Genomic DNA, 15,212 nt, shown 5'->3' with positions numbered 1-15,212 from the left:
ACCTTCATAAAACACTTAGGGAGTGGTAATAACATGTTAGTGAGGCAAAGATAAATAAAAGATAAAAAGTTGAAGAAAAGATAAAAATCGAAGAAAAAGTCTGTAAAGTTTTAATGACAGAAAAACAGATAGAGATTAGTGAACGAACTAGGGAAACATAGTTAGTTCTTGAGTTCCGACTAGGGTTAGGTATAATATGAAAAGTTAAACTGTTTCAGTATAGACTTAATGAACCTATACTTGGAACAGACTAACTATTCATATCGACATTTACATAAGCTTTAAATACATATGTTAAGCAGAGAAATCAAACAAGAGTAAAGAAACACAGAGAACAGAGTAACCAGAGAAGAATAAAGGGATACAGAGAAAAGAGTAATCAGAGCAAAGTAAAAAGACAAAGAGAAAAGAGTAATGTGATAAAGAGAAATGGTTTGAGTTAAGATGTTGTAAAAGTAAAAGCTGTAGAGTTTGTATAGCATGATTGAACAGAGAAAGAAAGAGGTACTGCATAAGAATGTGAAAGTGATGATGAATAATGAGAATGTTAATGAATGATGATAATGAGAATGATTATGTAAGAATCTGCTGCAGAGGGGCAGTCAGATAGATGGTGGTACGAGCACTGAGAACGCTTTCCTGGGATACCTTGCTATAATAATTTGCTGTAAGACAGAGGTTGCTTACAGAGGTATCAAGATGAGTGTGCTCCTGTAAGACAGAGGTTGCTTACAGTGAGTGTGTTGTTGCTCCTGTAAGACAGAGGTTGCTTACAGTGAGTTTGTTGTTGCTCCTATAAGACAGAGGTTGCTTACAGTGAGTCTGTTGGGCGTATATCGGCTAATAAGTGCCACTCTGCAAGACAAAGGTTGCTTGCAGTGGATATTGCCAACAGGAAAGCCTTATCCAGACAGAGATTGCTGGGTAACGTCGGGAGCAGGTATGTAACCGACAGATGAGCTCATTACCTGCACTAGGGCTAGACATGCATCATACTTGGCTATGCATTTTCCTCTGTTATGATTGTTGTATGAATGTATGCTTTCCTTGTTTGTATTCTATTCTCTGTGTCTGTGTTGTACTTTCTTGTATTTTTTCTATTTGTGTTCTATTTTCTATTTTCTTTATTTCCTCTATTTATATGTATCTTCTATTTACTGCTTCTGGTATTCTGCTATTTGTCTGCTAAACAACACGGAATTAATGAACTTAACTAATAACCCCGACCCTACTAAGAACTCCCAAGTTCTTACCCCTTCTCTCTCTCTTCCCCCTTCAGATGGAAGCTTGGGTACACTTCCGTAGTTCGCTGATGAGCGTTCACAAAGAGGATTCCGCTCTAGGTAGTCTTCTGAATCTAGAGTGAATCTCGTTCTCTGTTCATATGTATATACGGTGAGACCAGCCAACATCTGCACCCCGTTTATATGTGAACTTTAACCTAAATCTTATGTACGAGATTCTTGTTATGTGGCTACTTGATGAGGTGCTGGAGTGATGTCATATGGCAATATCTGATCGTGCAGAGGAGTAGAAGATGATGTTCCACCTTTTGATGACGTTCCACCTAACTTGAGTTTTGAAGACCTAGAACGTACTTTTTCTCGCTTTAGTAGTTTAGAGGGACTAGGTGATTATAGAGTCTAGGCTAGCCTGGGTGCCAGCTTAGGGACTTCTTGAACAGGTCAGGACCTGGGATGTTGTATGTATATATGTATATAGTTATTATCTAGCTATGTCTAGGGGTGTTCTAACTAAAAGTCTATACTCTAATAAAGGCTGGATCACCGAATATTGTCAACTGCTTGTGATGTATTTATGTGTGGTTGTTTATAATTGTTTTATATATTATCAGTTGTGAATTGATTATGAATGATACTCTTTGTTAATCCAAACGTTTTTTAAAAAAAGAGTACCTCGTAAAATAACTACGCTTTTAACAACGAATAAGGCTCATATAATAAATAATAGATAATAATTAGGTAGACAAGTTGGTAGCGCTCAGTTTCTAGTATGATGATGACGTACCAGAAATTGGGTCGTTACAAAGCAAACCCAATAAAAATAATAACCGAAGTATTTAAACCTTGGGTCGTCTCTCAAGGAATTGCAGGGAGTTGTGTTACTTATAATTGGTTATGAGATTGTATCTCTTTTTGGGTTTTTGAAAGGTTGAACAAGAAATGTAAATTGCAAGAAAGTAAATTAATAACTAGAAAAACTCTTGGCAAGGTATGAGAACTAGACGTCCTATCCTAGTTATCCTTATCAATTGTGATGAGAATTGTTCATTGCTCCCACTTAGTTAACCCTTTACAGAATAAAGGAAAGTCAAGTGGACTAATCAATTTGATTCCTCAAGTCCTAGTCAACTCCTGAGGAAAGACTAGCTTTGGAGGGATCCAAGTTAACCAGCAACGTTCAATTATCAATCAACAAAGGAGTTTGATAACTCAAGAGTCTCTAATTACTCAACTAAAGCCAAGAATCATAAAAAGCTAATTTAAAACCCTCCCAAGTATTTTTTTCAAACACTTAGAAGCCATAACATAAAAACATAGAAAGGTAATAGTGAATGTAAAATCTAAAACCAACAATTGCAAGCATCAATGATAACAAATAAAGGAAGAAGCAATAAATCTGAAATACCTCAAATTGCATTAAATAGAAAATCAAGTCTTACATTGAGGGTTCGTAAACCAAATTGGAAAAGAAGAGAATCAACAAGAGGAATAGATAAACCAAAGTACTAGAACAAATAAAAGTAGAAGAGAAACTAAATTAAAGGAACATTGAACTTGGAATTGGGAAGAAATAAACCTAAAACTAAGAGAAATCCTAAAACCTAGAGAGGAGAGAACCTCCGTCTCTAGAAACTACATCTAAAACCTAAAATTATGAATAATGAGAAGTGTCTGAATGATTCCCCCACTCTGCAGCTTTTAATCTGTGTTTTTTGGGCCAAAAACTGGGTAAAGAATTGCCCAGAAATCACCCCCATCATTTTTTGATGCATCCAGCATGTGGCTCTGTCACGCGTACGAGTCGTCCACGCGTACGCGTGGATTGAACTTTCGTCAGGTCACGCATACGCGTGATCCACGCATGCGCGTTGCCTAACAGCATGGCAACTATGGCAAGTTATATATCATTTCAAAGCCTTGGATGTTAGCTTTCCAACGCAACAAAAACTGCCTCATTTGGACCTCTGTAACTCAAGTTATGGTCAGTTAAGTACGAAGAGGTCAGGCTGGACAGCTTTGCAGTTCCTTCAATTTCTTGTATTCCTTCCACTTTTGCATGCTTCCTTTCCATCCTCTAAGCCATTCCTGCCCTATAAACCCTAAAATCACTTAACACACATATCAAGGCATTAAATGATAATAAGAGGGGATTAAACATAGCAAATTTAAGGCCAAAGAAGCATGTTTTCAATCACAGCACAAAATTAGGAAGGAAAATGTAAAACATGCGATTAGTATGAATAAGTGTGCAAAGACTTGATAAAAACCACTCAATTGAGCACAAGATAAACCATAAAATAGTGGTTTATCACTTATCTTAAGAGCTATGGGCTCACTTTTTACACCAAAGATAGCGCTTTTAAAGTGTAGCATTTTTGTCATGTTTCAGGTGCACTTTAAAAGTGTTGCCTAATGTATTTCAGGTGAAATGTCCAATAACACTTAGTAATTTTTTTTCACCTTTCACCAAATGATACATGCACGTATAGTACAAACACTTAGCCAAATAAAAAACATAACACTATAGCCACTGATGAAAAGATAACACTCGCAATCCCTATACGATTCCCCCTCTTCGCACCACACTCATCACCCCCAAATCAAAGAAGACTACTCACGGTGCACGGGGTCACCACTCACGGCGTCACCATCTCCACCACCCACGGTGTCACTGTCTCCACCACTCACTCATCTTCAACACTCACCACTCACCACGCCGTCACTCATCTTCATCGCCGGTTCTTTTCGCTGCGCACTGACATCAAGAAGACTCTGCACTCAACTGAAAACCTCTCTTTATTCGGTCACCATCGTCAAGATGGTATGTATTCTCCTTCATTTAATTTGTAAAATATGAGAGGGTAGGGTTCCTATTTTAGGGTTGCAATTTGGGGGTTTGGTGTAAAAACCTGTGAACTCGTGAATTGATGAACATGCATGATAATGTTGCGGCGCAGGAGAACTCGTGAATTTGCGGGTTAGGGTTCCATTATTATTGCGCCGCAGGAGAAATCGTGAATTTGGGATTGTTGCGATGTAGAAGAACTCGTGAATTTGGAGGTTTCATTCCGTTTACGCAGGTGAGTGATGTATAGTTCGTAAGTCAACTTTCATTTTAATTCCTTGTTAATATACATTGTCTTTCAGTATAACACAAGAACAACTTCACATTGTTATTGCAATTTTAGTTCCTAAGTTCCTAACTGAATCTACATTATAATAATTCTTATGATCCAGAAGAACAATACCACTAATAATTGCTAAAACAATGCATATTTGTTCAACTTACATCTTATCTTATAATGAATAATTTCAAAATATATGGATGCCTGGATCTGGGTGGATATATTATGTTTACACTAATTGCTCCATAAATAGCTGATGCGTGAGCAACTTTCCTATACTTTCCTAGTGAATTTGCACCTAAATTATTGAATTTAATTAAGAATTAATTATATTTTAGCCACTATAGATGCTATTTTGAGTTTTGTGCAATTTTATCTATTTAAGGTAGCATTCGGATGGATTTGATGAAGTTTCTGCAGAGAAAGAGAAGAAGCCAAGGAGATGACTAGCGAATACCGACGCGGATGCATGGCTCACGCGACCGCGCAGAATAGAGGAAATCGCAACGACGCGATCGCGTGCCTAACGCGAACGCGTGGACTGGAATCTGCACAAATGACGCGAACGCGTGGACGACGCAGACGCGTCACATGCGCCACATGCAGAAAATGTAGAAAAACGCTGGGGGCGATTTTTGGGCTGTTTTGACCCAGTTCTTAGCCCAGAAATCACAGATTAGAAGCTGCAGAATGGACAAATCAAGTGGTCTCACCCATCAGCTGAAGACTTGTTAATTAATTCGAATTTAAATTCAAATCTTATTTTAGGAAAAGATATTATTTTAATTTTAATTTTAGAAATTTGATTTTTAAATTATTAGGATTAGTTATAAAAGGGATCCCAATAGGGTGGTTCCAGCACAACATTCCACAAAATTATTCCATACACATTTACATTCTATATTCCATGAGCAACTAATCCTCCACTGTTAAGGTTAGGAGCTCTGTCTATTGTATGGATTGATAATATTATTTTTCTATTTTAATTCATGTTTTGATTTATATTTCAATAATTGTTTTCGTTCTTTATTTTATGAATTTGGGTGGAACGGAAGTATGACCCATGTTCTATTTGATTTCTTGTAAAACTTGGAAAAGCTCTTTACTTGAACAACAGCTTGAAAACATATTATCCTGAATTTTTAATTGTTTGGACTTAACGGGATACGTGATATATAATCCCCTTATTTTTGGATAATTAGGATTCTTGTGGCATATAAATTGGAATTTGATCATCACCCTCTAATTGGAATTAATTGACCAAGGAATTGGCAGTTGACGAATTTTAAAGGAGACTAGGAAGGTCTAAGGAATTAGGGTCTAGTCACAATTAGTTTGCCATGAATTAAATCTTGCATGATTAAAATAGTTAATAAGAAAAGTCAATCCAGAAAATAAGATAACTCTAAAACCTTAACTATCTTCTCCATATTTTTTCCAAAATATTTCCTTGCTTTTCTTCAATATTTTTTATATTGTTTAATGTCTTTTATATTGCATCTCAACACCAATTTTTGTTTGTCTAACTAAGCCTATCAAACACTATTGTTGCTTAGTCCATCAATCATCGTGGGATCGACTCTTACTCATGTAAGGTATTACTTGGTACGACCTGGTGCACTTGCCGGCAAGTAAGTATGGTTGTAAATACCGCACCAAGTTTTTGGCGCCGTTGTCGGGGATTGACTGTGATTAACAACTATTAGTTGTTTGATTTTTTAGATTAGGCATTTTAATTTTAATTTTATTTAAATATTATTTTATTATTTTTTTCAAAAAAAAATAAATAAAATTTAAAATTTCAGCTTTTTTCTTTTTTTTCGTTTCCCCCTGTTTCGTTTTATTTTTTTAGTCCGTTTTTATTTTATTATTTTATTCCATTTTTATTTTATTTTCATTTTATTTTCGTTTTTTGTTTCCGTTTCCTTCCATTACTTTTTATTTATTTTTTTATATATTCTATTAGTTTTGTTTTATTTTTGGTCTTTAATTTTTTTTAAAAAATAAAAAAAATAAAAATAAAATAAAAATAAAATAAAATAAATAAAATATATATTTAAATAAATAAAATAAAATAGCACTAAAAATTTATTGTTTTTATTTCTGAATTTAACTTTGGTGTTACCCAGTCAATTTTATTTTAATTTTTCTGTTTATTTTTCCTTTTAAATTTTCGAATTTTTATTTTATTTATTTATTTAGTATTTTTATTTTATTATTCTACACAGGTTACCTCACAGGGACTTCTCTGCACTCTGACGTAGAGAGTCCCATTTTTTCTTGTTTTCTGCTTGTGTATGCGCAAGAATAGAGACAAAGAACATCTCTTAGACTTTGATCCTGAACCTGAAAGAACTTTCAGGCGGCGTTTACAACAAGCAAGACTTTTCAAGGCTGCAGAATCCACCATGGCAAATAATAATGCTAATGCCAATGTGGTAAATCCGAATGGGGATGATCAACAAAGGAGAGTGCTTGGCTCTTATTCTGCTCCTACTGCAGATCTTTATGGAAAGAGCATTGTGGTGCCTCCTATAACTGCAAACAACTTTGAGTTGAAGCCACAATTGGTCATCTTAGTGCAACAAAATTGCCAGTATCATGGTCTTCCTCACGAAGATCCAAATCAATTTATATCTGATTTTCTGCAGATATGTGATACTGTGAAGACAAATGGAGTGAACCCAGAGGTGTACAAACTCATGCTTTTCCCGTTTGCTCTGAGGGATAAAGCAAAGCTATGGCTAGATTCTCAACCAAAGGAGAGTCTGAATACTTGGGAAAAGGTCGTTACTGAATTTCTCACTAAATTTTTCCCACCAAAAAAGCTGACTAAGCTTAGGTTGGAGGTTCAGACTTTCAGACAAAAGGAGGGTGAAACTCTTTATGAAGCTTGGGAGAGATACAAGCTATTGACTAGGCAATGCCCTCCAGACACGTTCTCCAAATGGACCCAACTGGATATCTTTTATGAAGGCTTGGGTGAGATGTCCAAGATGAGCTTAGACACTTCTGTAGGTGGTTCATTACACAAGAAGAAGACACCAGAGGAGACTATTGAGCTGATTGAATTAGTTGCAAGCAACCAATATCTCTACTCATCTAATAGGAATCCTGTGAACTCTGAGACCTCTCAAAAGAGAGGTGTGTTGGAAGTAGAAGCTGTCAATGCTCTTCTTGCTCAGAACAAGTTTATATCTCAGCAGATAAATCTACTTACTCAACAGATGGGTGGCATGCAAGTCTCAGCTATCAACACTCAAAATTCACCCCAAGATACCTCCTATGACATGATAGGTAACTTTATGCAAAATAATAATTATGATTGTGCTCAACCCTCTTCTGAACAGGTGAATTACATGGGGAGTGGCCCTAGGAATCCCAACAATGATCCATATTCTAAGACATACAACCAAGGATGGAGAAATCACCCAAACTTTGGGTGGAGGGACCAACCTCAGAGACCTCAGAACTTCAACAATAGTTCTCAGGGCGGTTTCCAGCAGAACAATGATTTGGAAGCAATATTGACAGGTTTTAGACAGGAAACCAGAGCCTCTATTAGAAACTTAGAGGTGCTAGTGGGCCAACTGAGCAAGCAAATACTTGAGAGGTCTGCAAGTACATTTCAAGAGGATACAGTGGTGAACCCAGGAGAAGATTGCAAGGCTATTCAATTGAGAAGTGGTAAAGTAGCTGGCTCTGAGACCAAGGCCAATGAAGAGCTAGTTGAAAAGGAAGCTCCAGAGGAGAAGAAGGGAGAAGTGGAGCACACCCCTCCAAAGCATGCAGACAACCCATTCCCAGACTCCCTTGACACTTATCCTACATTGCCAAAGGCTCCTGAGTACAAGCCCAAAATGCCATATCCTCAGAGACTTCAAAAGGAGACCAAGGACAAATAGTTTTCAAAGTTCTTGGAAGTCTTCAAAAAGCTGGAAATAAATATTCCTTTTGCTGAGGTTTTGGAACAAATGCCTCTCTATGCCAAGTTCATGAAGGAGCTGTTGTCAAAGAAGATGCCTTTAAAGGGAGATGAGACAGTGGTCCTGACTAAAGAATGCAGTGTCATCATTCAGAATAACTTACCAAAGAAAATGCCAGATCCACGGAGCTTTCAAATTCCATGCACCATCGGGAGCACAACCTTTGAGAAAGCGTTATATGATCTGGGGGCAAGCATCAATTTAATGCCCTTGTCTGTGATGAAGAAGCTGCAGATCTAAGAGGCACAACCCACAAAGATAGCATTACAGATGGCAGACAAATCTATGAAGCCTGCATACGGATTAGTGGAAAATATCTTGGTTAAAGTGGGTAAGTTCTTCCTCCCAGTAGACTTTGTGATTCTTGACACAGGGGAGGATGAGAATGCCTCTATAATTCTAGGAAGACCATTCCTAGCCACTGGAAGAGCTCTGATTGATGTAGAAGTGGGTGAATTAGTGCTTAGAGTGCATAATGAGCAACTGGTCTTTCATGTCTTCAAAGATGTACATTCAACAGGTGAAGAAGAGAGGTGCATGCAGGCTGAGCTTATTCATCCAGACCTTCAAGAACCCCCTGATGATGCACAGCAGAATTTACAACTCAAACCTCCTGTGGTGACAACCGATAAAATTCCGCCTGACATCAAACCTAAGTTTGGTGTTGGAACTGCATCATCCACCAAGGAGGAGGTCCCCAAAAAGAAAAAAAATACCCAGAGGATGGAGAAACAAAAAGATCCCCACTGAAGGTTTCTCTCCAGGAATGAAGGTGGTGTTGACCAGCAATCCAGCATGGGTTTATACAGTAATCAGAATCCTCTCTCTAGAGCATATTGAGTTACGTTATGGAGACACAGGAAAGAAGTTCAAAGTAAGGGGTGAAGAGCTGAGCCCCTATGATCCTCCTCCTTAGAGGAGCTGACCGTCAAGCTAGTGACGATAAAGAAGCGCTTGTCGGGAGGCAACCCGATAATTTCGTATCCTTAGATATTTTTCCTAGTAGTCATTTTCTTAGTTATTTTATTTTATTTTTATTAAGTTCTTACTAATTTTCTGATCATGCAGCTATGTTCTTCCAGGAACCAAACACCTCAAGCTATATGTCAAAAAAAGAGAGAGAGAGAGAGAGAGGCACACGACGCGATCGCGTCATTGATGCGAACGCGTCAATCATGTGTGCGTGAAAAATATATTTGAACAGAGAGTTGCGCGGGAGTGGCGCAAGAATAATGCCTCTAGCACAAACAAGCCCACGCGGATGCATGGCTCACGCGACCGCGTCATTCATGATTTTTGACATTTCACGCGACCGCGTCATCGACGCGGATGCGTGACATGAAGAATCGACGTAAAAGGTGTCTGGGCAGAGAGTTGTGCTGGCTTGAGGCAAGATGTATGCTAAAAGCACAAATTTGGTCACGCGAACGCGTGCCCAACGCGTCCGCGTCATTTGCATACATGGTTATCCACGCGGACGCGTGCCTGATGCTATCGCGTCATTATGAAGAATGCGCGACGTACGCGATCGCGTTATTGACGCGAACTCGTCGCTTGCGCCACCCAGTTTTCTTTCTTTCTCTCTTCCAATCCTAATTCTCTCTTATTCTCTTATCCTTTTATTTTTTCTTTCATTTTAATATTTGTCTCTTCTATTTTCAGTTCCTCTTTGCTTGAGGACAAGCAAACCTTTAAGTTTGGTGTTGACGCATGCGCTTATAGGTTTTCTAGTACAAAAGGGAGGCGAATCATCTTCGTGAAGGAGCACAACCTGAAGAATAAAGCTACCGCTAGGATAATTAAGGTGGTTGAGTTCCTTTCATTTTTTATTCGACCCCTCTTTTTTATGTTATGTTCCGATTTTCTGCTATTTTTTTATGTTTGTTGCATGATCCTTTATTAGTTAGAATCCTAGGACTAGTTTAGTTTTCTCTTACTTGCCTTAATTCTGAAAAGATGTCTCATGTATTACTTACTAAGCTTGAATTCAAATAAAAAAAATACAGAAGTGATATTATTGCATGAGAAATTGAGTAAATATTGAAGAATAGTCTTATTTACTTAAATGTGGTGGTATTTCCTGTGATTCTGAATGCATGACATAAACAGTGCATAATTTTGATAGTGAAGTTTAGGAATGTTAAAATTGTTGGCTCTTGAAAGAATGATGAAAAAGAGAAATGTTATTGATAAACTGAAAAATCATAAAATTGATTCTTGAAGCAAGAAAAAGCAGTGAAAAACATGAAGCTTGCGGAAAAAAAAAAGCAGAAAAAGTCAATAACCTTTTAAACAAAAAGGCAAAGGGTAAAAAGGATCCAAGGCTTTTGAGCATTAATGGATAGGAGGGCCCAAAGGAATAAAATCCTGGCCTAAGCGGCTAAATCAAGCTGTCCCTAACCATGTGCTTGTGGCGTGAAGGTGTCAAGTGAAAAGCTTGAGACTGAGCGGTTAAAGTCGTGGTCCAAAGCAAAAAGAGTGTGCTTAAGAGCTCTGGGCAACTCTAACTGGGGACTCTAACAAAACTGAGTCACAATCTGAAAAGGTTCACCCAGTTATGTGTCTGTGGCATTTATGTATCCGGTGGTAATACTGGAAAACAAAGTGCTTAGGGTCACGGCCAAGACTCATAAAGTAGCTATATTCAAAAATCAACATACTGAACTAGGGGAATCAATACACTATCTGAATTCTGAGTTCCTAGGGATGCCAATCATTCTGAACTTCAAAGGATAAAGTGAGATGCCAAAACTATTCAGGATTGTAGTTGTAAACCCCACTATAAGAAGAGACATGACCTTAATCGAACTCTCATTCTCATGCAAATTCACATCCTAAGCTTATATTAGTTTTGGTTGCTTGAGGACAAGCAACAGTTTAAGTTTGGTGTTGTGATGCGTGAGCATCTTTCCTATATTTTCCTAGTGAATTTGCACCTAAATTGTTGAATTTAATTAAGAATTAATTATATTTTAGCCACTATGGATGCTATTTTGAGTTTTGTGCAATTTTATCTATTTAAGGTAGCATTCGGATGGTTTTGATGAAGTTTCTGCAGAGAAAGAGAAGAAGCCAAGGAGATGATCAGCGAATACCGACGCGGACGCATGGCTAACGCGACCGCGCGGAATAGAGGAAATCGCAATGGCGCGATCGCGTGCCTAACGCGAACGCGTGGACTAGAATCTGCACAAATGACGCGAACGCGTGGAAGACGCGGACGCGTCACATGCGCCACGTGCAGAAAATGTAGAAAAACGCTGGGGGCGATTTCTGGGCTGTTTTGACCCAGTTCTTAGCCCAGAAATCACAGATTAGAAGCTGTAGAATGGACAAATCAAGTGGTCCCACCCATCAGCTGAAGACTTGTTAATTAACTCGAATTTAAATTCAAATCTTATTTTAGGAAAAGATATTATTTTAATTTTAATTTTAGAAATTTGATTTTTAAATTATTAGGATTAGTTATAAAAGGAATCCCAATAGGGTGGTTCCAGCACAACATTCCACAACATTATTCCATACAAATTTACATTCCATATTCCATGAGCAACTAATCCTCCACTGTTAAGGTTAGGAGCTCTGTCTATTGTATGGATTGATAATATTGTTTTTCTATTTTAATTCATGTTTTGATTTATATTTCAATAATTGTTTTTGTTCTTTATTTTATGAATTTGGGTGGAACAAAAGTATGACCCATGTTCTATTTGAGTTCTTTTAAAACTTGGAAAAGCTCTTTACTTGAACAATAGCTTGAAAACATATTATCCGGAATTTTTAATTGTTTGGACTTAACAGGATACGTGACATATAATTCCCTTATTTTTGGATAATTACGATTCTTGTGGCATATAAGCTGGAATTTGATCATCACCCTCTAATTGGAATCAATTGACCAAGGAATTGGCAGTTGATGAATTTTAGAGGAGACTAGGAAGGTCTAAGGAATTAGGGTCTAGTCACAATTAATTTGCCATGAATTAAATCTTGCATGATTAAAATAGTTAATAAGAAAAGTCAATCCAAAAAATAAGATAACTCTAAAACCTTATCTATCTTCTCCATATTTTTTCCAAAGTATTTACTTGCTTTTCTTCAATATTTTTTATATTGTTTAATGTCTTTTATATTGCATCTCAACACCAATTTTTGTTTGTCTAACTAAGCCTATCAAACACTATTGTTGCTTAGTCCATCAACCCTCGTGGGATCGACTCTTACTCACGTAAGGTATTACTTGGTACGACCCGGTGCACTTACCGGTAAGTAAGTGTGGTTGTAAATACCGCACCAATAGCTAATTAAGAGAATCATGTAACTAGTTCCACAGATACTAATACACAAAAATGGAAGGGTTACATACCTGTATAATTAATATCTGAGTATTTTCAATGCATAATTTATTGCTCTAAATTGAGATGGGAATTAGGTAGTGAAAGCTGTTAAAACATTATGGTGGATTTGAATTCTTTTTCCGTGGTACCAATAATAACCACTTTAGAGATGAGTGTAAAATGGTGGCTTTTGGTCCTCTTATTTTGGCATTAGTCAATGGATGGAAGAGTGGTTTTTGGTAATAATAAAAAGGGTGTAGAATTTGGGGGTTTCAGATGAGTACAAAAGAGGAGTTAAAATCAAGGGCATTTAGTTTAATTATGGCAGAGGTATAGAGGTGAAATGATGAAAGTTTTGGATGTAATTGCAATAATGCCCCCTGTGACTTGACTTAATTTGCTAAATTATACTTATTTCATGAATTCACAAATCATAACATAACATTGTGTCTCTGTCTGTCTCCCTCATGAATTCATAGATAGTAGAGAGAGGGCAAGGAACAGAGGAATAGCCAAAGCACCAGGGAGCAAAAACAGGAGTGTTCTTCAAGTTTTTGGCTCTTCATCAACCATAGCACCAAGAGAAAGAGAATGATGGCCAAGGAGGGAGCTGACTGAAGCTTAAGAGGGAGCTACGTTCCACTCACCCAACTGTTCTTCGAGTTTCTTTGCTAGGTAAGGACAGCGACTTCATCTTCTTTCTTTTCTCCTCTAATTCAAAATTCTGATAATTCTCTTGCTCTATTTTTTCAGTTTATTCAATTTCTGTTAACACAACTACCACCACAAGCAAAGAGAGGTGGGTGATTTTTTCTCTTCTGTGTTTAATTTTGTCGAATAGCCTTGTGAAATGTAACTAAAATTCTGGTTCTTGGAACGGTTAAGGTTTGGGCTCAAGAGAAAAACAGTGACAAGCCTTGTGTATTTGATCAACAAAGAGGTAAGGGTTAGAATAGCTAGATATTGATTTTAGCTGTATTTGGTGATTAAATGGCAGAAACCTTTCCATTGAGTATGCTTATTCTCAAATAAGTTAGGCTACATAATGTATTTATTGACCAGTCAGCTGCTTGATTCTTGGATTTGTATGTGAATGATTGTTGCTTTCTTAATCAGCACAGTTTACTTTGTAGTGGTAAATGGTAATGTTCTAATAAACAAAAATCAAGTACTAATGGGGACTATTATTCATTTGTCTGGAGTAGTTTACTGATTTCATATTAATTATTTTTGTTGCATGTGGATTATATATGCTGTAGTATTTTCGTGGCTCATTGCAATTTGTCAACTATGGTAATAACCAATTAGATTGGAAGATGGCACATCATTAGAATTCCTAGGTTTAAATAAAGGAATGCATTCAGTTACACAATGAGAAATTACATACTAAATGTGGTGTCCCATCATGATCCGTTTTAGTCGTTTCAGGATACTTTTTTGAGCTAATTCATTCTAAATGTGGTGGTTAGAGTAGTCTTTTTAACATGGTATTTTTAAATTCAATATTCTAACTTAAAAAAACTGCTCTGCTTCATTAGTGCTTCTGATCACTCTTACTGGTTTCATTAATGAATTTAGTTTATTATGCATATTATTTTTTATTATAAGGCACATTATTAGTGCTTCTGATCACTCTTGCTTATTTAATTTTTATTAGTGCTTCTGATCACTTTTGATTCCAAATTGATGATTATATTGTTGATTTTATCAGAGGAAACATGAATTCAGAGGAAGCTGCACAAATTCCCAGAAGAACTACAAGGTCTTTAGCTTCATCTTCTGCATAAATTTCTGCTTTATCTTTAGTTAAGTTTTGTTTGCTTTCTATTTTTTTTTGGTCTTTAGTTTCATCCTATATTATTATTAGTTAACTGGTTTCAATTTTGTTCCTTGGGTTTGATTTTCTTCTCTAAAATCCCTCGTTGAATCATGGATAAGAGCATGTTAGCTGGTTTGGAATCACTTCTAGAAGCTGATCAGCTTCTTATGTAACTTTTGTTTGTGAAGATTCAAGCTACATTTCGAACGGACAAAATCAGGAGAACTCCTCCAACACCACAAGATGAGATGAGAGTAGGAATGAGCTACTTCCACGATAAATGAAGAACATAGGGATAAATGAGCGGATAATCAGAGAGTGACTCCTGAAGTGACAAGGGATGTTTGTTTACTAGCTAGAATGATGGCTGCTAATTTGTATTATTCCCAAATAGAAGATCTTATGTTTGAAGTAATTTATTTTTAGAGAAATAAATTTTATTTTTAGAGAAATAATTTTTATTATTCCCAAATAGAAGATTTTATGTTTGCTAATTTATTATGGCAACCTAAATCTTGTTTAAGGATAATTTTTATTATTTAAAGAATATTACATAGTATTATTATGTATTTATTTTTATTTTATAATATTTCACTAATTTAATTAAAAATATAGGATTATATATATAATTATATTACTAAATATTAGGTTTTAGAAAAAAATTATATATATATATATATATATAGAAAAAAAAACAATAA

The 15,212-nt window shown here is 36.4% G+C and overlaps 2 long non-coding RNA genes across 3 annotated transcripts; both read left to right on the top strand.

Annotated features, from left to right (window-relative positions):
* Positions 8,560-14,674, top strand: LOC110262890. Of its 2 annotated transcripts, XR_002347904.1 has the most exons (4): positions 8,560-8,571; positions 12,862-12,867; positions 14,404-14,497; positions 14,631-14,674. It is a non-coding gene; the product is annotated as an uncharacterized LOC110262890 (long non-coding RNA). The 2 variants fall into 2 exon arrangements; XR_002347903.1 differs by having other exon boundaries at positions 14,404-14,667.
* Positions 13,146-13,603, top strand: LOC107641911. Its single transcript, XR_001620505.2, has 3 exons — positions 13,146-13,367; positions 13,446-13,491; positions 13,578-13,603. It is a non-coding gene; the product is annotated as an uncharacterized LOC107641911 (long non-coding RNA).

The sequence above is a fragment of the Arachis ipaensis genome, chromosome B05 (assembly GCF_000816755.2).
Source record: "Arachis ipaensis cultivar K30076 chromosome B05, Araip1.1, whole genome shotgun sequence".
NCBI lineage: Eukaryota > Viridiplantae > Streptophyta > Magnoliopsida > Fabales > Fabaceae > Arachis > Arachis ipaensis.
Note: the sequence above shows the minus strand (reverse complement) of the source record. Positions and strands in the feature narration are given on the sequence as shown.